Raw genomic sequence first — 20,374 nt, 5'->3', positions numbered from 1 at the left:
TGCAAGGGAGTTTGGGTGCTGGGTGCAGGATCTGGGCTGGGGCAGGGGGTTGGGGTGTGAGAGGGGGTGAGGGGTGCAGGCTCTGGGAGGAAGTGTGGGTGTGGGCTCTGGTCTGGGGCAGGGGTTGGGGTGTGGCAGAGGTCAGGGGGGTGGTGCTTGGGCGGTGCATCTCCCAAAGGGGCCAGCACACCGCTCCGGCAGCACCTCCTAGGCGGCGGGGACAGAGGGTGTCTGTGTGCTGCTGCCAGCAGGCACCGCCCCCACAGCTCCCATTGGCTGCAGTTCCTGGCCAATGAGAGCTGCAGAGTCAGGGGCAACATGGGAGTTCCTGGCCAATGGGAGCTGCAGAGTCGGTGCTCGGGGCGGGGGCAACATGCAGAGACACCCTCCCCGCAGGGGCCGCAGGGACGTGCCGGCTGCTTCCGGGAGCAACGCGGCATGGAGGGAGGGAGGCAGCCTGGGCAGGGAGCCGCCTTAGCCCTGCTGTGCTGCTGCTGGCACATCTCTGCACGACCCTTAGGGGGAGGGAGGCAGCAGGTCTCCATGCGCTGCCTGGGGTGGGGGCAGTGCACGGAGCTGCCTCCCCCCACAAACAGGGGTACGCAGAGACGTGCCAGCAGCCGGCCGCTTCCGGGAGGGGCCTGGGGCCACCGGCCGTGGAATGCAGGCAGCCTGCTAGCCTGAGCCCTGCTGCGCTGCCAGCTGGGACTTGGGGGCAGGTTGTCAGATGAGATTTGTCCTGCATTTTGGGAGCCCCCCATCACTGGGGGCCCCATGCCACCGCACTGTTTGTTTCACGGTAAATCTGCCTCTGCAAGGAACAGCTGAATGCTGACACAGCTAAACACATAACAAGGAGGGGGGTGCCGTTCAAAGGGTCAAAACAAGGGATCCAGAAGGAAATGCTGAACAGAGAACCCCAGCGCATGGTCCAAGAAATAATCCAAGAAACCAGTGATGCTGCCTAGAGCAACTCTGCCCAGATGCAGGAGATGACCAGGGAATGGAAATAGGTCCCACCTCAGAGAACCTTCCTGTTCACAAGTTGCTAGTTTGATGGGCCACAGATCAGATCTCCCAGTAATAAGACAAGGCTCCCCCATGGCGCTGGGCCAATATGACGGAACCCTTTAGGGTTAGCCTCTGTGGGGAAATGTAAGTTCAGTTTCCATACCCATTTAATCCTTGGCCTCTCTGCTGAGGATGACAACCTAAATCAGACTCTTGATTAGAGGTGAACAACTAGGAGCCCAGGACTAGCCACACCAGATCGGCTCAGTGGCCCAGCTAGCTGCACCAGAGCTCCAGCATTGGTCAGCACTAGATGCTTCAGAGACAGGCGCTAGAAATGCCACAGTAGGCAGGTATGGAATAACCTGCCAGCCAGGAAAATTTCTTCCCAATATCCACTGTCAGTTTGGCTTTTGTCCTGACACCTGAGCATTCACATCCCTTTTGAACATTGTTTCAGTCCCTGTGACTGTAACTCTGGATGTTTTTATGATCTGTATGAGTGTCCAGTCCTTCTTGGAGTCCTCCTAAACTCTTGGCCTCAAAGATACCAATGGCAATGAATTCCACAGATTGATTGAGTGTTGTGTAAAGCTTGACTTTTTGTCAATCTCAAACTTGCTGCCTTTCATTGGATGTTGTCATAAATATGAAGGGAAGGGTAACCACCTTTCTGTATACAGTGCTATAAAATCCCTCCTGGCCAGAGGCAACATCCTGTTACCTGTAAAGGATTAAGAAGCTCAGCTAACCTGGCTGGCACCTGACCCAAAGGACCGATAAGGAAACAAGATACTTTCAAATCTTGGCAGGGGGAAAGGCTTTTGTTTGTGCTCTTTGTTTATGTGTGTGTTCTCTCTTGGGGCTGAGAGAGGCCAGACAGAAATCCACCTTCTCCAACCCATCCTAATCCAAGTCTCCAATATTGCAACCAGTATAGGAAAGCCAGGCAAGGCAGATTAGTTTATCTTTTGTTTTATGTGAATTTTTCCTGTGTTAAGAGGGAGGGTTATTCCTGTTTTCTGTAACTGTAAGGGTTTGCCCAGAAGGGGATCCTCCGTGTTTTGAATCTGAATACCCTGTAAAGTATTTTCTATCCTGATTTTACAGAGGTGATTCTTTTACCTTTTCTTTAATTAAAATTCTTCTTTTAAGAACCTGATTTTTCATTGTTCTTAAGATCCAAGGGTTTGGGTCTGTGTTCACCTGTATAAATTGGTGAGGATTATTATCAAGCTTTCCCCAGAAAGAGTACCACATTACACCAAATGTAATGTACAGGGGACAACCTGTATCAGCAAATGTAGAACAAGGGGGCCACATGTGTGTGTTTAATAGTCCACTTGACTGCTATACTACAAACTAGTTTGTTCATGCCTTTTAACTGCTCAAGCAAAAAGTACATCAAGATGGAGTTAGAGTGAAAGTACAAATCAGTAATTTAGGGCAATTCAGGCCTTTAACATAATTTTGTGATTTGATTTCTTCCTTTTTGTAATGTTAATATATGATATACTTGTGTTATCATGTCAGGAAACATGGAGGTAGCCCATTATATTTTGTTATCCAAGTCATTATGATGTATTCTGTCTATGAATATTAGACACAACATGCATGGTATATAATAGACCCAATAGTACCAAATAAGCAGTAACCAGTTCTGAATGGTTAGTGCACATGCACATATTAGATGCTATAAAACTCTAATATGTCAGATGTTTTGTTGACCACAGAATGCAATTAACTCACATCATGTACTAATTAGCTGCAAAATCTTATTTTAAAAAGACTTCCTTTTATAGTTAGTGCAACACACACAAATCTGAAATCAGCAAATACTTGACTTTGAAAAGGGTTTTAACAGATTAATTTTTTAAAAAAATGTTCCCTGACAGATTATGCCATATTCCTGACTGAAGTGAATTTCTTTTATGAACACATTTAAAATTCCTTTAAGATGAGTTTGCAGTGAAGGACTATAATAATGTCAGTTAGGGGGTTGATTTAAAACAAAACAATATAGTTATACTGGTGTGGATGCTGTTGTACTGATATAACAATGCTTTATACCGGGATGCCTTATTTCTCTTCACCTACGGGAACAAGCTATACTACTATGAGCACTTTTACACTGATATAACTGGCATTTACACCATTGGGATTTTGCCACTTAACTATACCAGGAAAATTTAAAACAGTGCAACTTGTGTGTTTAGTCAAGGCTGAAAGAGTTGAGAGCCTCTTAACAATGTCAGTGTCCCCAAGAATCCATTACTTGTGTTTGAGAGTTTTCTGTGCAGCAGCTAAGTACAATTACAGAAAGTGAACAAGATATGTTACGTCAAAGGCAAAACACAATTGTGAGACATGTTGTGTCATTAATTTTTAAGCAGATCTCCAGGTTGGCATGAAGCCAACAGGAAGATCAGCCTAAAAATCTTGGGCATGATATGGTTCTTGGAATTAAATTTATGGGATTAATTGTGCGAGGTGGACAGCACAAAGAAACGCACTTTTCATGACATTTTTGAAACAGCTAGACAGCCTTTTCCTTCTGGTTATAGCATATTGGGCTGTGACCCGCTCAGTGCTCACAAGCTAAGCATGTTCAGAACCAATCAGCATTTGGAAGGGACACCACCAAGGAAAACCTAAATACTATACAGGAAGTGGGTTTTTGTTGAGAATGAATTAAATGGCCACACTTCCCTGGGAGTCAAAACTGAACCTGTGTCTCAACATGATGGTAGGGGGCTGTCTGCTGTTGGAAGTGCCATTGTTCAAAGGGACATAAGATGTAAGTCTCAGCCACCAGTGTTCATTATTAAAGATGCCATGGGACTCTTTGTATAACCCAGTGATCTATCTACATTTCAATTTGAGAAATTCTATTCTGCTAGTCTAGGTTCTTATAGCAGTTTTGTTGGGGTGTAATATGCTACTGGTCCATAATTGTTTTATAGTGTTACAGCTTGCCATTATAACATTTGTCACATTCCACCACAGAAGTGATTGCATTTCAATGGTAAGTGAAATAATTTTTTGTCCATGTAACATGTAAAGTGCTTTGAGGTTCTTCATGACCGTGAGAGTGGCCTCTTCCCACACACTCCCTCATGGCAGCCCTGCAAGTAGCCCCTCATATCAGCTTCTCTCTTGGGTAACCCCAAGGACTCCACTTCAGGCTCTTATTTAAACCATACCCTTCTCCCAGTAAGCATCTTCTGTCTCTGGGAGCTCTCATCTCCTACCCTTTACCTGTCTGACTCCTGACTGACTTTTTAGAGCCCCCAGGTGCTGCCCCACCCTATCAATTGGCCTGACTGAGAGCACCTGGACTGGAAGAGGAACGCTGAGCCCACTTTCATTTAATGGGCCAGCTACCTTGTTTAAATGATTTAAAATGCTATATTTTGGAAAGATTATATTGTTGTTGTTCTTTTAAGCTCCAATCAGGAAAGAACTTAAGCACATGCTTAATTATGTCTCACTGAAGTCAGCATAATTGAAGTCTAGGCTAGGGATTTAGCATGTGCTTCAAATTAAGCACATCCGGAAGTGCTTTCCTGAACAGGAACCTTAATATTTGGGAAAGCACAAAAAGTGAAATATGGTTTTTGGCCACTCTTGACAGTTATTTAATGGGAAGCATGTTTGAAAATGGCCAATTTTATCATGTTACTTATTTTATCTGTGCTGTAGTTTATGGCACTATGGACCCAGTCCTGCACTGAGGAACACATGGGTGCGGTGGTTCACCTATGCAGAGCCCCCAAATCAGGGCCTTGAACAGTGACAGGTGACAGATGTGTATCATATTGCTTTATGCACTACTGGAAGGCACTCAGAAACTACAGTGATGAGTGTGGTATAAGAATCTAAATAGAATAGAATAGAAATAGAATAGTAATGTTGAAGATCAGTATTAGCCTGAAGGTGTAGTGCGTGCATCAACAATCGCAGAGAAGGGAAGGGGAGTGAAAAATCCATGATAAGAAAGTGAGAAGAGACTAAGAAGCTCTCTTAGTGGAATTTTAATCATGGAAATTCATCCTTAGGGTCCAATCCTACAGTCCTGGAGTAGTCCCTCTGCATGTAGTCCTGTTGGTATTAATGGGCCTACTTGTGAGAGTAAGTTTTTTCAGGCCTTTATTACTTGAGGTCACAGGGGAAATAAATCTAACTAAGGACTAGACCTTGCAGACCAGATCCTGCAAAGTTCCCACTGGATTCAAATATTTTAATTACAATCCATGCGCCTACTGTCTCTCTTTATTATGAACAAGTAATCATATTTTATTATTCTACATTATTTCATGCAGGGAAAACAAATTTATTGTAGCCTTTTTCTTCCTAGTTTTACAGTTGCCCCAACTGACTACTAAAAGAAAACCCAGATGAATGTGTTTTGCCCGCCTTCTATACCAAATGACAGAGGTAGCTCAGTTTCAAAAAGAAAGGTAATGTCTGGTTGTGCTTATAGGCTTGATTTTGTGAGGCTGACCTTACAATCATTCCTGTCTCTCTAGGATCTTTTACAGTGCCCATCCCTATGTTATTGGAAAACCTTGTGTTTTTATTAACATGAATACAAGAAGCTCTCTGTTTCTCTCTCCTTTCCTTTCTCATTAGCAGAAGGGTGTTGGCATGTTTGTTTTCAAATGTGTGATCTATGTGGGGTTGTTGAGGGAAAGCTAAGCCAGTGGTTTGCTTTGTACATTTTGTTCTGAAGACACTGAGTTTTGCAGTCATTCTGATCTCTTTGCTAAGCAGGTTCCACAATTTGTGGCCAGTTGCTGAGAAAACTCTGCCCACAGAACAGAGGATTCTCACTCTCAGGGCTGACAGTTCCATTGTTACAGAGTAATGGAGTTGTCTTGGGGAGGTTTTGCTCTCATAGAGTGGGGGCAGGCCCTCAAAAAAGTTGGGCCAATCTCATGGAGGGCTTTGCCAATGAGCACCAAAACCATTGGTCTATGTCAGGATGTACCACAGAACATCAAAAATATTCCATAAAATGAGTAAATAATGTTATAAAATATTGTTGCTATTTCTGTGCATTGCACAATTACCACAAAAATATCTTTCCACCACTGATTTCAGTTCAACAAAAATGAATAGAGCACCAATAGCCATGAGACTGTTAGTATGAAATATACTTTGCACTAATCTCCCCAAGACTAGGAGGTCACAAAATGGGAATGATGGGAATGACCCAGTTTATAGCCTAGCACATGTCACTTTCATTGGTGAATGGGGTTGCCAACCCTCCAGGATTGCCCTAGAATCTCCAGAAATTAAAGATTAATCTTTAATTAAAGAGTATGTCACGTGATGAAACCTCTAGGAATACATCCAGCCAAAATTCTAGCTAACCAAGTCTATGCTAGTGTCAGGAAGATAGGAGACTCTCTTCATCTATGGATTCCTCAACTACATTTATTTGCCCAGAAACAGAGTTGGCCATTAGGTTTGACAAAGCATGTGGCCACTAAGATTGTCTAATTTGAAGGAAATAGTAATAGACTTTAATAATAGTAGTAGTAATAAACTTTAATTTAGTTTTTAAAAGTCAATTCTAGCCCTTTTCTTTGTGAACCCTTGAAAATGTACCTGTCTAAGGCACTTATATGGCCCCCTATTACCATAGTAGCCAAACACCTCACAATCTGCAGGGTATTTATCCTCACAACAGCCCTTGTGCAGTAGGGTAGTGCTATTATCCACATTTCAGAGATGGGGAACTGAGGCACAGAGGGACTAAATGACTTGCCCAAGGTCACACAGGAAGTGTGACAAAGCACATCTCCCAAATCCTAGGCTACTGGTCTCCCCACTGGACCATCTTCCTCAGTGTAAAGTGGTATAGTTTGATAGCTTGAATAGCAGCCTTCCTTTCTGCAGCAGGAGGCTGGGGAGAAGGAATCTAAAATCCCTCCCACAAACACACCTTTTCTGTCAAAGGAGTCAGGGCTTGTCTACACTTAAAACACTACAGCTGCGAGCTGCACCATTGTGGTGCTTTACTGTAGATCCTACCATCGGCGAGGGTAATTCCCTTCCTTGAGAGGCAGTAGTTAGGTCGAGGAAGAATTCTTCTGTCAACCTAGCACTGTCTCTATGGCGACTTAGGTTGGCTTAACCACGCTGCTCAGGGGTATGGATTTTTCACATCTCTGACAGATGTAGTTAAACCTAATTTTCTAGTGCAGACCAGGCCTCAGTTACATTTGGGGTATATCCCAAAGAATCATCTCACTGCTCCTCCCAAGATTTTGTAAGCCAACCCTGTGCATAGTGGTGGGAAGGTAGGCCCTGAGTCAGCACAGCAAAGCACTAAAGCAAATGCATAAATGCTTTGCTGAATTGGGATGGTTTCAGTACCAGATTTTTGAAGGTATGTAGGTGCCTAAATAGGCAGTCAGGAACCTAGTGGGATTTTTAATAGCACCGAGGCACCTAGCTGCCATTGAGATCAATGCGCTTTGCTGCATCAGGGCCGTAGTAGACTGGAGTCAGTTATGGATGGGGTCTGCAGGAGGCAAAATAATGGTTTGCAGGCCTGTCCAAATATGTAAAGACTGGCCTTGTGTTCACCTGGAATTATTCCCAGAGTGAGGTTTTGTGCACCCCTGGCATTGACTTGTGGTCCTGATAACTTGTGTACTTGAAGAATGCATCTGTATGGTTTTAAATGACTGATAATATACTGCTGCTGAAAAGTCATTTACTGGTGCTGGTGCGATGCCCTCCCCTGCTCCTTGTCACTCAACCACTAAGTTTTTGGAAGCTTGCCATGCCTCTGACAGCCAGTTCTTCGCATGGGAGCAGAGTGCACAGCACAATAAAATCCAGGAGAAGAGGTGGGATTTTCATATTTTGCTCTGATGTCAACAGCAGTAATCTTCAAAAGAGGGACCCCCCTCAGGGAGCTGGATTCTTCCAGGAGGGACCACTCTTGCCATTTAATCAAGCCTGATTAGGGTAGCACAGAGCTCTTTCTGCAGGCCAGGGCTGTGTGCACCGACAAGGCGCCAGGGCCTCCCGCCCACGATCCTCATTAAAGAAAAATAGCAACAGCAGAAAGACTGTTTACTTATTTGTAGTATCTCAGCAACGGCGACTCTATCATCTGTTTTTGCTTTGGTGATTTTTATTAAAAGAAATGCCACATGCTGCCACAAGAGTAGCAAAATCCCTCTTGCTGGGGGTCAGAGGGTATGCTGAGGCTGCAGACATAGGGGCTTCTGCACCGCTACCCTGTCAGACTTCACCTGGAAGCTCAGGGTGCCAGACAGTGATGATGATGAGGCTAAAGTAATATTCAAGCCATATTAGATGGTGAGATCTCTGGAACAGAGACCTTGTTGTTGTTTTATGTCTGTCTAGGGCAGATGATACATACCTGGTATGGAATCTTCAGGTGGCTATTCCTTTCTTCATTTTGACATGACTTTTGTATGTTTTGCTTGTTTTGCCAATGAAATCTTAGTAAATTGTAAAACACCAGGCAGAACTGTGGTGCAACAGCCTGTAAATAACGATCATCAGTACATCTGCCTGTTCTAGAGAGTCTGCTAAGCTAGGAGGCATTATTCTGAGTTTGACTGGTAGAGAAAATTGAAAGCCTCAGAAAGAGGGTAGGAGATCAAGAAGTCTCTCATAGTAAGTAATGTTATCTGGAGAGGATGATAGTCCAGAGTGATAGAACTGAACTTCTTCATAGAAGCAATAGCTACATGATAAAAGAAAGAAAAGTCATATTCTTATATCTATTTATTTATTACAGTAGCACCGAGGCCCTAACTGAGATTAGGGTCCCATTGTGCTAGGCACTGTCAAACACATGGTAAGAGACAGTCCCTTCCGCAAAGAGCTTACAGTCTATGTAGATAAGACATAGGGTGGGAGAAATCAGTGTTGTCATCCCCAACTTACAGATGAGGCATGGAAAGAGTACCTGACTTGCCCAAAGTCACAAGTCTCTAGCAAAGGCAACAATTGAGACTAAATCTCCTGAGTCCCAGGCCAGACCTTAACCACAAGACCATATGTCAGAAAGACTTGGAAGAGTATCAGAACTGTGGCACCAACCAACTCAAAAACCAGTTAATCTAGGAGCAAATTGTGTTTCAGTCACAATGGTACACTGGAAAGCTGCTGTCCCCATCTTACTTCCTCATAAGCCCTACTCTACCACATGCAGTTTACAGACTTCTTCATTCTTTCTTACCATTATATTTTCAGTCTTTGGTTATGGGACTGCACTGATCCAGGCTGTTGGATAAACTCTGGGTGTCATTCATGAAATGTACTGGCTTAACTGGGGGTGCATGGAGCATGGCAGGAACTGTATCTGAGCAAAGGAAAAACTGCTCATAAATTATTTCAGAGTTGTTACTCGCCTGAATGAAAACACCTCTAAAGCTCAATGGATGGTCATAGAAAACTTTGAAAAGAGATCCCTCTGGCTTTACAGCTTTTCCCCCCACCTGCAAAGCTAATCCTCCAAAGCAACCAGTTGTGACATAAAAGAAAACAAGGAATACTTTGGAAAGGGAAGAATCAGTAGAAGCCAATAAACCCTTAAAAAACAAAGATCTCACTGGCACTGCAAATCTCTTCAGGTCAAAGGAGAAATTCAGATAATATTGATCGAATTGTTGCTCCGATATGAGGGCCTGATTTTCATGTGTGGCCATATGCACACATGCAAAAGGGGTTTGCATGTGCACATGGCTAGCTGGGGATTTGTGGAGGCACAGGATCACTAGCCTAGCTAGCCACGTGCATGTGCAAATCCCTGATTTGCACACGCACTGCAACATGAAGGTGTATGTGGTTACTGAATATCAGGCCCTCCTTGTACTCCATAAGGCACCAGCACATTTGAAATGCCCCATGGCACTCCCTGCTTTACTGTATTATCCAGCCAAAATAGGAAAAATATAAAAAAAAGTTTGGTGCCCTAGCAGCCCCAAGTGCTGAACTGTTGTCTTGAAATGCTACATCAACAGCACTTCACAAACAAGGCCATTATTTTTACTGGCTGCAGTTCTCGAGCTAGTGTTGACAGTTTAGTTTACAATAATACCTTTACTACTCTTGACCAGAAAGAGGGTCAAGTTCTGTCCTTGAATGCCATGCTCTCAAAGGCTGGAACCTTTGAGAGTTAGCGAGTTCTGCGTTGCAATCTCATAAAGTCAATCATACAGAAGAACATTCTTTTGGTGAATTAATATTTTCCAGGGGATTTGAGATGAACAGGCATGGTTGTAATTATTTCTTACCGTGTCTATTAGTGAGGACATATGGAAAGATTAGTCTCAAGAATCTTACTCTTGGACATAGTCTTCCCTTGGGGATTACATCACAATTCCCCCGCCTCCCAGGTTTTTTTCCCCCTTTTCTTTTCAATACATCAAAGTTTAGTGTAAGAAATTTTCCTTGGTAACGTATACAGATAGTGCTTAGCAGATCCTTCAAAATATGCATTGTTTAGAGAGAGAGGCTATGCACCATCACAGAAAGGATTTAAAAAAGGGGGGAGGGGCGGGGACTAGTCCTAAAAGCTCGCATGTGGAGGGAAGTTTTAGGCCAAGAAAGAGGGTTTGCCATGGGTTAGTAAGGATATGCTGCTGCTAGTGAAGTCTTTAGGCAGATGGCCAGGCTGGCATGAAGCAAGCAGTGGCAGCAGGATAAGGAAGCTGTGAGGAAAGTGTACACAGGGAAAGTTGGAGATAGAAATACAATGTATGTCAGTGGAAGAGAAGTGGGTAGTGCAGGAGCAAGTTAATGCAGCCAGCACACAAATCTTGTCTCATGCTGCCACATAGCTCCGTGGGAAAGTGCTTTTAGGGGACATTTGTTAAAATATAGAGAGACACTTTTGTAGAACCACAGTTCTACAAGCACTACAACTACAGCACAAACCAAACTTTCATTAGTGGTATTTCAGTCCTAGAAATGTAACAAATATCTACCTCAAACTCTTGGCTGCTTGCAGCCATATCACCACCAGCTATGATCTTGGCATACCTGGTGTAAACTAATCATGGTTTGGCAGTGGCACAGTCGGTAGTTGGGTCAGTGATCACCAAGGAAAGCCCAGATACTACGCAAAGTGACGTTCAGAAGGGGATTGAAGTTTGAACCAAATACTGGTGTTAGGATGCTCTGTGCCACAAAAGCTGCTGTCTTCAGTGTAACATGACTTTGCCATTTGTGGTCACTAAAGATCCTTCAGTTTGTTTAGAAAATGTAGGGCCGTGAACACTAGTGCTGTGGCCGTATTCTGCGTTGGGTAACTACTTTCGGACTACCTAATTTCTCCCAGCAGTTCCGATAGAATACAATATTCTTATTCTGAACTGTTGTGCGGTGTTGCTTTCCTTCACCACTGCAGGGACAGCACTTCAGTAGGGAGGCAAAGTGATTCCCGTATCTGATTTATAAATCCCTTGCTCAAAGGTTTGAAAATGCCTTGGGATCCTTCTGCTGTGCAAATGTGACATCATTGTATTTAAAACTGCTCGGCTGCCAATATGTATCTGGTCTCATCAGTCAACTCTCTTAAAGAATTTATGGACTCTCTCCATCACTGTGGCTCAGCTCTCACTTGAGAACTCAAACTATTGCAAAAGTCAATCAATCTTGAGAGCTCCAGCAGATGAGTGCATAGGACCAAGAGAGCAGGTGGGTAGAGGAAGGAATGGAAAAGATCTCTTGTCTTCCTCTGTATACTGCACGCACGCATGTGTGCGTGAACACATGAGCATCATTTCACAAGGATAAGCCACCTTCAAGATGCTCACAAATAATTTACATAGATTTTAACCTACAGAGAAAAGATGATCCGGGGTTAGAGTGCTAGCTGAGGCTTGAGAGAGCCAGGTTCAATTACCTGCTATGCCACAGACTTCCTATATCATAGTCTCGCTGTGCCTCAGTTCCTCATCTGTAAAATAGAGTTAATAGCACTTCCCTACCTCACAGGGGAGTTGTCAGAATAAACACATTAAAGATTGTGAGGTGATCAGGTACCACAATAATGGGGATGTAAACTGGGCCAGCCACCTCCCATGAACCCCTTTGTGGCCTAGGGTCATGCTACAGGCAGCCTGTCTCAGTTTCCCCTCTTGAACTACTCAAGAAACTCAAACACTTTTGTCCATTCCCATCCCTTCTCAGGTTGTGCTTTATTAAGTGAACAAACATTCAAAATAAAGTTTTGAAGTCCATCCAAACAAAGATTTCTCTTCCTCCTTTCTTTGCTTTGGCCTACCACTCCTAGGCCTTACTTGGCTGGGGTCTCACTCCTAGATCAGCCTCACTCTTAGTAATCTCTAATCCTTGAACATTTCTCCCTTCATTGCAGCCTCCTGCTGTTCTTTATGGTACAATCATCTAATCTCTCCCATGGGTCATTCCATAATCGGGTTTGGCTAATGCCACACCCGGCCTCCAGTCCTTACGGGGTGAGCCACCCTGTTACAGGGAACCATGTAAGTACTATAGAGAGATAACTTCCCTTTACTATTTGATATCTATAGTGCAGTATTCAAAAGCCTCAGTTAGGATTGGGATCCCATTCTGGAAGGCACTTCAGAAGCACATACTGTTTGAAGAGTCAGCCTGTGGCCCAATAGCTTTCAGAATTGCAATGTCACTCCAGTATAGTTTACCAGTTATACTTGGAATGTCTAAACAGAGTCCACATGTGTGCTGACTAGTTGGCCTTTTTTTCCAGAGTGGAGATGGCCTGTGTTGTTATATATCTAAGCACCACTTATTTTTGCACATTGAACCAGGTTGCAAAAGCTGTAGTTTTACTAGAGATATTATGTGCCCAGAGTTCTTGGGTCATGATAAAATCCATGAGCAAGGTTTTTAAACTGGCTAAAGATTTTCAGTGCCTCAATTTTAGGGTGCCCCCCTTGAGACTGCTGAAAGAAGCTTGATTCTATGAAAGTCCTGAGCACCCACCCTTTGAAAATCAGGCCCCTTTAAGGAGCTTTAAAATAGGCATTCTAAATTGGAGGCACCCAAAAACACATCGTTTGTGAAAATCTTGATCCCCTAATGATGGGGAAGTAATGCTTATTGCATAGAATTTATTAGGGCAATAAAGTAGGATTTTATGTCAGATATACAGTGCATGTGGTAATGCACTGCCGTTCCTACACATATCCATATGTCTCTTTCTGCCTTTGTAATGCAAGACAAACAGGCTAGTCGCTAATGCACTGTATGACATACTATGCAGAAAAGCTGCAGCATAGCATAGCTAGACAAATTTTGAAGGCCCACTACAGATCCTTGTGCTCTTTTGCTGCCCTGTATTGTCACTGGGGCTCTGGTGGAGAGTGCTCCTGTGCTGGCTGCTAGAAGAGTGATTCATTCCCATAGCCTCCTTCCCTTGGATGTCACTCAATCACCGTGTGAGGGCGACAGACAAAGGCAGTGACAGGGATACTGAATCAGAAAAGCTCTTCTCCTTTCCGCCACAGTCTCTCCCCCTCCCATTTATGCAGGCACTTTTTCTTGCAACACCATCAGACGAATGCTTGAGAACTGGAGTTAAGCATGCACTGGCACTGAACTACTTCCTCCCCCCATTAGTGCCATGTTTACCTCAGGGCTAAAGCAACCGTGGAACTGTCTTACAGAATGATTACAGTGTAAAGTAGAACTGCATTTTCAGCATTGACTCTACATCTGTGGTCCTATGGCCGTAAATACTATGGCAATGGGTGCCTTCACAATCGGTAAGAGAATGGTGTATTGTGGTGCAGGCAGGACCAAGAAGCACAGAGAGATACATGTAATTGCAATAGAGGTAAGTGCTTTAACAGTGAGAACCTGGAAGTGGCCCATATACTCAGTATTACTTGTGTGTGTAGGGAGAACCACATAGTGTTAACTCTTTAAGTGCCTTTCAGCATAGATGGATAATTCCCCTTTTAGAAATATAAAAATGTGTGACTCTAAAATGTTAAGTGGAACAAGATTTTATTGATGTGATTTTTAGAACTAAAGCTATAGGCCAGATCCTCCACCCTGGGAAAGTCCCTTTTGTGCTGCTCCAGCATGTAAAAGAGATTTACAAGCTGCCCTAAGGAGGCACCTGGAGATTCCCCTGACAAAGGGAATCCCCCAGTGCTGGAAAGTGCATGGTGCCTACAGTGCTTATTTATTTAGATATCCTAATAAACCCTCCTATGAGTTAGGGAAGTACTATTATTATCCCCATCTGCCAGGGGGAGAAACTGATACATGCAGAGATTAAGTAGCTTGCCCAAAGTTACACAAGAAGAGATGGGAAGTGAATCCTGGTCTCCTAATCTTTCAGGATCAACTTCCATGTGTTTCACTATCCAAAAGAGAACAGAGGGAGATTGCCCAGTGCTGCTTCTGACACGGTTAAATCATCCCCCTAAGATGGTGTTGGTGTGATGATTCAAGCAGGTAGCCTAGGGAATTAGCGGTCCTCAGCAGGTTTTCAAGGCACACATCTTCACTTGCTTCTGAGCACCAGAGATTTTTCAGATTTTTTCCCCCTTGGGATCTGCATCTCTTGAAGCTGACATCAGCATCCCAAGTAATCACAAAGACAAATGTCAGCAGTGGCTCCCATTGAAGAAAGTGAAGAGTAGTGGTAACCACTTGTTTGGAACTCGGCTAACTGGGAGCTCCTCTCCATTTGAAGCTGAGTCTGTTGCATCAAACTCTGGTTTTCTATCAGCTGCTGGGACTGGTTGTGATGCATTCACTCTGAGAGTCATCTCAAACTCACTCAGAGTTCGTTCTCCTTCTATCTACAAATTCAAGCAGCCAAGGGAAAGTATTTTCTTTTTTCTGAAGAAAACATTTCAGCCAAAGATATGATGTTCTTTGGTTCTGGTCTCAGTAACGCTGCATGACCTGGCAAGAATTCCTTGTTTCCTGTATCAGTCATTCCTTGGCCTTATTTCCAGTAGAAGAGAATATGCCCCTACCTCCTGCATCCTACCTCCATGGCTACCAGAGCCGCCTTGTCCCCTCTGTGCTTCACAACATAGCTGTGGCAGCAGAAGACCATATGTTTGTCAGTTTAATTACTCTCACATTTTCATATAAAGTTTGAATTTGTGTTCACTTATGCAGTGAGAAACCTTTAATTGGTTATTCAGATAGGGTATTATTAATTATGTGTTTTCCCCCTTTCTAAAAAATCATTCTATTTGTTCCAGAATGTGCTGGTAATTTTGGTGGGGGAGTTCGGGAGATGGAGCACAATGTAATTCAAGACAAAAGAGTCTATTCTGATTACTGCTCCATTGTGTGGCAGAGCAAAACATTTCAATGTGGTTGAGACTGAATTTGAATCAAGGAAATACAAGTTGCAGGTAAAAAAAATGTTTTGTAGTCATTGAAAGTTGAGGGTTAGGTGGGAGAGACTGGTAATTAAGTGTCAAAGTTTGAGATGTCATCACAGCCTGGAGATGTTTGTATAGCCTTAATCACACAGTTTTCCTATGTTGTGGTTTATATATTTGAAGAGTATAAAAAAGTACACATTTTAACAAGAAAAAACCCCTCTGTTTGTTTATTACAGTCACACAACAACTGTCTCTGCTCTTAGCATGGTTTTTTTTCTGGAGAGATTTTGTTTATTAGAGAACAAAGGGAAAGCAGAAAAATAAGGATTAAACTTTTCAGGTTTTTGAATTTAAAATGCTCTTTGATTTCCAAGCTGGTTATGATTAACAGTATTAACTGTTTCATTCCCTTAGATGAAAGGGGACATGGCGGATGTCTTTCACTAACTAGTCTTTTTAGCAAACTTAGGCTTTGGACTAATGTGTGTCAGGTAAAATTTTCTAGCCCAATTCATGGGGGAGTACTGGGATGGTAGCAGTGAGTTAATTGAACAAGTCATCATATAGCTGGCTTGAGTATATCCACCTACTGCAGTTCTCTGGGATGCTGTAAACATACTGTAACCTTGGGGTGTTCTCATACTTTAAAAGAAACCCAATCTTATTACTACGAGTCAGTCATGAAATATAGCTCTCTGCTGACATCCAAGCCATGAAATATTTTGCTCATTGGCAGTAGAATTCCTTTGCATACCCTTAAAAAAACCCACCACTGTCTAAAAAGGGACAATGGCAAGTTAAACAAGTAAAATAACCCACTCCCTTTGTGTGGCATTCACTCAACATGAGAAATGGGTTAGCCCTTTGTATGTGAATATTCTCTGTTTATCCATGCCTCAAAAAATGTTTCTATTTAACTGCTACCTATTTCTTAGTGAATCAGTCAGTGCTAGTGGCACTCATTAATCTCAACTGAAACAATGAACAAGTGTGTAGGCAGAATCTGGCCCTAAGTAACGTATCAGTAACATATCAGCCTATTAGTAGAGGGTGTAGGAGGGAACCACTTTCCCTAAGACCTGTGCCAATTGTTAAATTAAATTAATAATTCATTGACAAACCGAGAGGCGTTAATCAACTGAATGAAACCTTTTGGATGCTCAGGATGTGTAAACAAGGTAGATTTTTGAAGAATTCATAGAGATAATAGCTAGAGTAACTTTTAGCTGAGTATTTGTAGGACAATAAAGGGACAGATGATGGCGAAAGCTGTCCATGCATGGAATTCCAGTGGTTTATCTGGGAGTTCTGTGTGCAGACCCAAAGTTGCTGTGAGTAAATCTTGTGATTGGGGAGAAAATGGACATAGGTTAATACCATATTGGGATGAAAGAGTCAAATCCTGAGCTACTGTATGTAAGACATGACTTTGTTCACTTTAATATGCAGTTCATAAGATAAAGAATGTCACTGCGAAGGTTAAATCATGGCTGGTGCTCATGAACCTTTCTGTGGCAAATAGGAGATGACAATGGAAAAGCAAAACTTGTATATGAAATTGATTCTATAATTATTAAAGTCTGTACTAAAAGTTCAAATATGAAGAATTATTTTCTATTCTATACCTTAGGAATACAGCTGTTGCCAGATCGGATCAGACTCATGGTCCATCTAGCCCAGTAACTTGACCCAGACAGTGGCCAGCACCAGATGCTTCAGAAGAAAGTGCAAGAACCTTGTGTTAGGCAGATGTGGGATAATCTCCCACACTGGTCTATTCTGAATCCCTAGTATTTAGAGATTGACTTAACCCCTTAATCATAAGTCTTAACAACCCTTCCAAAAGTTTAGCATTAACTTTTATAACTCTCTGTATTCTTCTTATATAACAATCCCTGTTTGAATCTTAACAGTTGTCTTTTTACTTTCTTAATATTACTGTACATTGATCAGAAATTTTCACTGCACTGTTCTGACTGGTACCCAAGTCTTTTTCCTGATGGTTACAGCTGATTTAGAACCCTGCAACATGTGTAAGCAGTTCAAATTATTATCCTTCTAATGTGCATTACTTTGCATTTGTCAACAAAGACTTCTGCCATCGTGTGGCCCATTCCCCAGCAGTAAGCCACTCTGAAGCTTCTCAGTTTTCTCTGGTCTTGAGTAATAATCTTGTGCCATCTGCAAATACTGATGCCTCAGTGTTCACCCCCTTAATTATACAAACCTCGCTGGGTTTAGTAGAGAGAACCGTGGATCACCCTACTGCTGATCTTTTGTCATATTGAAAATTAAATCTTCTTTGTTCTTTTTTCTCTTTTTCTTTCAGCCAGTTTCTGATCCATAGCAGAATTTTATGTAGCACTAAGAGAGCATATTTATGCAACATTGTTCTATTCCATTGACTTAATTTTTCAGTTAACATTCTTGCACTACTGTATTATTATTCACAGGTTGATTTAGAGCAATGGAGTTTCATGTGGTCTTCTGATATGCAAGGTTCATTGCCCAGTGTCTTGGCAAGTCAGTTATGGCAGTTGATTTATATGTTGGATGTTTCCTTTTACGTCATTCTTCATATTTCCTCCCACTTAAACTCCTGAAAGGTTCTGTATTATTTTTTAAAGAATGGCTGATAGCAAATGTATCACTGTAGTTACAAAAGAGAGTCCTACAATTATAATTTGGCTAGACAAAATACAGCAAATAAGAGACATGCTTTAATATACCATCCCAGGGTTATTTGGAGGACAGAGAGGCTTTAGCAGATCTATGGTATATAAACAAGAGGCACGCTGCAGCCCCAAACTAAAATACAAACATGTAATGATTCTGGTCTTCCAAGAAAGATCAGCCATATCAAACCTCTTCAGTGTCTGCTCATGATGCTACCAGGATGTCACTTTGGGCTCTGTGAATAGGTTGGTCCACCTGTATGTCTGCCTGGTTCTTGCTTGCAAGTTGATTATTTTGAAAAAATACCAGCCTGGTATCCTAGTACGAATGTAAGAAGGAACTCTTAATATTCCTGTGTTACTTCGCGAAGTTGACCCCTGGGTTATTTCATGCATAATCTGTCTTGCTGTAAAATGTATCAGCTATTTCACGACTCTTTAGTTTGTCCATTAGTCTCTAATATAGAACTAGCTACATCCAGTTGAGAATTGGCTTAATGGTCTCCCTTCAGCAGCATACATGGCTTACTCTGTACGCCAAGATACTTGACCTATGAAAGTTGGCTTGCAGTTAGTAGACAGCAACCGGGTCAGGATCAGTTCAAAATAAATCATTAGTCAGAAATTGTAACTCACTGTGCTGCACGTGGTGCATCCTTCAAGGCATATTTACCAATTGTTGTCATTTCTTTCTTCCATGGGTTCCAAAAAATTCTTAGGCATGCTAATTAGTACTAGTTTTGCTACAGGAGGACATTTGGCTTGAAAGTTTAATTTAATATTATGCTTTGATCATAGAACTCCCATTACAGGATGCCCCCAAGAAAACGACATTTTTTTTTTTGCATATTGATTTAAATGGTAATGCTGCTGCTTAGTTGGAACAGAATTTAGCTAGTGCCAGATAGTTTAGTGGTAAGAACCAGATGTTAAATAAGTGTGAAATTCTAAACTGTAAATTAAGTTATAGGTAAGTGAACTTCGGTGATATTGGTTAAAGATTAAAGCAGCAGTCCAAACCAATCTAACCAAGTAGTTCCTGATCATAGATCTGCCACTGTCTGGCCTATCACTCCCTGCAAGTGAAGATACAGGAACAACAGGGGCTATTAGAGCATTAGGGTCTTCAAATGGTTCCACTGTAGCTCAGCAGCTGCTCCATGAGCTAAAGCATCAGGATTCCTTCCTCCGTCAGCCTCAGTAGAACCTTCATACACGACATCCAGCATCAGCTCGCTAGTTTGGCTCAGATGAAGAATGTAACCCTAAGGTCCTGATCCTATAAGCATGGACACAAATTCAGCGCAGTGAGTGACATCCTGCCCCTGTTAAAGTCCATGGGTAAAACTCTCACTGACTCCACTGGGGCCAGGATATAACCCAATGGGATTCCTCTTGTATAGTAGCTAAGCACACATTTAAGTGTTTGCAGAAGCCGGGCCTATGCTTGTAAATTCTTCCTCTCTCTCCTCCAGATTTTTTGAAGACGGCTGGCCCAGGGGAATTGTTCATCTCCTTGGAAAATTGAAAAACAAATGAAAACTTGACGATGCTTTGGATCCTAGTTGTTAAAAAAAAAATCCTTCTTTCTATTTAAAAACAAGAGGTGTTTTTTTGGTACTGATTTTTACGTAACTTCTACTACCAAGAAATAAACAGCATTGATTTGACTGAGCTATTACATGGTGTGTCAGTTCTCATCATACCCTTATGTGGCAGGTTTTATGAATAAAACATGGACAGTTGCTTTACGGGATAACGCTACATCTTAGCTACCCTAAACCCGCCATCCTTGAAACAAAAAGCTTTGAAAAACAGGACCATATTTCAATCCAAGATATACAATATACTTTTCAATGAAGTGGTAATATATCGTTTTTAGCTAAATAACTTTCTTCCCTCTCCCCCCCGGATACTTACGAGAAAAATATGGCCTCTTAAACTAAAGCACACTTCAGTCAGTCTCCCTGTGTCCTCTCTGTGCCAGCAGCCACAGCACTGCTTTCATCTTGGCTTCAAAGCGTGGTACTGGAGGGTGGGGGAGGGGATGTCTAATGCAAGAAGGGGAAACAAACAAACAAAAAAAGGGAGGAAAAGAAAAATAATATTCTACCTTTCCAATATGAGCTTTGCCTGCAGGAAGGCTACAGTGCATGCTGTATTCACACAGTTTTGCACCGTTGTGCGTATATATATATATTTTGGTTATTACCACTTCCCATGCTGGGAAGATTCTTGTCATCTCTCACATATTTTATCCCCAGAAAAGGCTGCCCTGCCCTGTGCTTGGTGATTGAGGCTGTGCCCCCGGTGTGCCACACTATCAGT

At 42.5% G+C, this 20,374-nt stretch overlaps 1 long non-coding RNA gene across 1 annotated transcript in view; it reads left to right on the top strand.

The window, feature by feature from the left end:
- LOC122465044 overlaps positions 1-19,715 on the top strand; it is a 67,228-nt gene extending 47,513 nt beyond the window's left edge. The window contains exons 3-4 of the long non-coding RNA XR_006289576.1: positions 15,243-15,398; positions 19,522-19,715. This is a non-coding gene — a long non-coding RNA (uncharacterized LOC122465044). The remainder of the gene's footprint in view (positions 1-15,242; positions 15,399-19,521) is intronic.
- Positions 19,716-20,374: the final 659 nt, after the last annotated feature.

The sequence above is a fragment of the Chelonia mydas genome, chromosome 3, assembly GCF_015237465.2.
Source record: "Chelonia mydas isolate rCheMyd1 chromosome 3, rCheMyd1.pri.v2, whole genome shotgun sequence".
Classification (NCBI taxonomy): domain Eukaryota; kingdom Metazoa; phylum Chordata; order Testudines; family Cheloniidae; genus Chelonia; species Chelonia mydas.
Note: the sequence above shows the minus strand (reverse complement) of the source record. Positions and strands in the feature narration are given on the sequence as shown.